Raw genomic sequence first — 3,002 nt, forward strand, 5'->3', positions numbered from 1 at the left:
GGCATGAAATACAATTTAATAATAATAGTATAAAAAATATTAAAAAATATGACAAATGAAAAAAATTAAAGAGAAAATTATGTCCAATGGTGAAAACCTGGCAAATAAATGCCTCGGGAAATTATTATGATGAAAACCTAGTAAGCATACATCATGTGTAAATTCCCCATCGAATTTCTCTCTACACCTGGGGGCATATTATTCTACCTACCTATCCGTCAACTCCTCCATCATACACACCTATCCTACCCATCATGTCCTATCAATTCCACTTCTTCCATCCTCCCCTAGATCTTGATAAAAATGGGTGCTACCATTTATACATGATTTGGACACCTCTTGACATTCATCTCTTAATCACACACTTTTCATCCATTTAACATATACTCATATATCCTTCCTCCCATCCATCTAATCCTTCCACATACCTTCATATTCCTCATCCATCTATCATACATCCTATTGTGAGACTCTTAGTACCTCATCACCCATGACATATATAGAGTTGGGCATCTTATTCCTTTGGGACATAATCCTTGAATATTTCATCACCCCCTCTAACCATCCACTAATCCCCACCATCCCCCATCCCATATCTTTCTCTCTTTATCCAACAATCCTTATCCTCAAATTACTTCATCCCTTCCTCTTATCATCCCTATATCTCCCAACTCCTTTTCATCATATCCCCCATCCTTATCTCCCTTCTACCATCTCATTCCTTCAACTTATAATCTCTTATCATTGGTAACTACCTTTAGGCTATAACCCTTATAATATAATTTTGTACATTCAATCCCAATTCTCCTCACAATCCAACATCAAACACAAATAATCTCCATCATCTCTAGAGCTATTTAATCCAATGCTACTTACCCAATCAAATATTTATACAAGCCTTGGTCATAATCATTCATCATCACTAAGATGTATTCTTCTCAATCCTTATGTTGTTTCAAGATATATCATTCCCACATCAATGACACCTCATCCACCATCAATCTATCTTGGCCTTTTCGCTTGACTACGACAATGTATCATGTTGGTCCTTGAGTCATCAATCCACTCAGACGAAACTACATCCCCCATTGTAGGATTTATACTACCAGGCCCATTAACAAGCGTGACGATTTTCTTATTTATTTGTTATATTATTATTTATTCAAATTTAGAGGTTAATAATATCTAATTGTACCAAAAAAGAAAAAGTAGGGATGTATAACCTATTATAAATATTTAAATAAAAAATATCTCATAAAAAATATTTTATGATTTATTTAGCTACAATTTTATGAAATAAAACGATCTAGGCGTAAAGAAAAAAAACAATAGAAAGACTGATTTTAAATAGTTTTTTTAGTAATGGTTCAATTATTTTTAAAATGAATATCTAATTCTATATATTTTGTATTAGATAATTAATACAACTTAATTGTTTATCACAAAAACTAGATACTACATATTTTTCTAATTTTAGAAATTACAATTTATCATAATTTTAGATTTAATCCTAAGCTTTAAAAACATTGCATTGAATTGATTAATAATTTTAACCCTAATAATACTTAATCTCACATAAAAATAGAATTCTACTTAAAAATAAATAAATAAATATTTATTATCAAATTTATATCGAGACATTAATAATTAACCTTAATAATACTTAATTTCATATTGAAATATAATTACATTAAAAGACTTGTTTTTATTTGTAATATTCATCATTATTGTCAATTTAAAAAATTAACATGAAGACATTATTAATATTAACCCTTATAATACTTAATATCACATAGGGCTAGACTCGTGGTTAGGGTTACTAATAAACTATACTTATGATTTGGGTCAATAAAGGTTATGGTTGGGATTGTGATTATGGTTATGGTTTAGGATCAATAAGGGTAATGGTTACTTTTAGAGTTCAATAAGAGTAAGTGTTCAACTAGAGTTAAGGTTAAGGTTGACTTACACTTCGAATTGGGTTAGAATTAGGGTTATATAATAGATATTAGGGTTATGATTTGGATTCAAATACTTATGTTTGTTACAAAAAAGTTTTAAAATAAAATTTAAATCATAGTTGATTTGTCAAGCTCAAGTAAGAATATTAATGCAATGGATATGGAAGAGAATATTGTTATATCCAATTGTAGCTAAATGTTGCAAAGATGACTTATTGTTGTTGGACTAGAAAAAAACCAACTAGAATTGTGATAGTATAATCATAATATTATAGTAATATTAATATAATACTAATATTTATAATAATATAATACTCTAATTGCCATAACAATTGAAACTTTTTTTTTTTTTTTTTTAAATTATGAATAAATTTTAACCTTTTCCTTCAAGATCAAATAATAGTTTTTGTTTCATTGTTTCTTTTATTTTACTTCAAAACAAAAATAATTATTTAGATTTTTAGGATGAGAGTTGGGATTTTGTTAGAGTTCAATTATGTTTATGGTTAAAAAAATGGTTCTAAAATAAAGGTTGGGGTAGGTTTAGGGTTAAAGTTAAAAAATAAATCATTTTTTCTATTTTACCATTTCTTAAGGTTTAAATCCACTTAAGATGTCATATAAGACATAAGATCAAGATTATGACTTAAATGACTTAAGCAAAATGGATGCCTCTTAATTCTTGGCTCTTAGTGAGAAATGCATTAGTTTAGTTTTGTGCTCTTGATATAAATAAGCTATTAAAAAAATAAAAAAATAATTTTACATAAAACCCTCAATAAAATATATTAAACCTATATGTAATTCTAACTCTTAATTGAACTGTTACCCTAATAATTGAACTCAAACCTTAACCATAAGTAAAAATTAACCCTAGCATAATTGAACATTGTGAATTTGAATTATAACCTTAAATATAATCATAAGCCCAATCCCAAAACTAACACTAATGGTAACTCTAACTCTAACCCTAATCATAAGTTTTGATCAAAGATATCTCTCGATGTGCTTTACATATATTTCTATAAATAGAGGCATGTT

Source organism: Cryptomeria japonica, chromosome 3, assembly GCF_030272615.1.
Source record: "Cryptomeria japonica chromosome 3, Sugi_1.0, whole genome shotgun sequence".
NCBI classification, from domain to species: domain Eukaryota; kingdom Viridiplantae; phylum Streptophyta; class Pinopsida; order Cupressales; family Cupressaceae; genus Cryptomeria; species Cryptomeria japonica.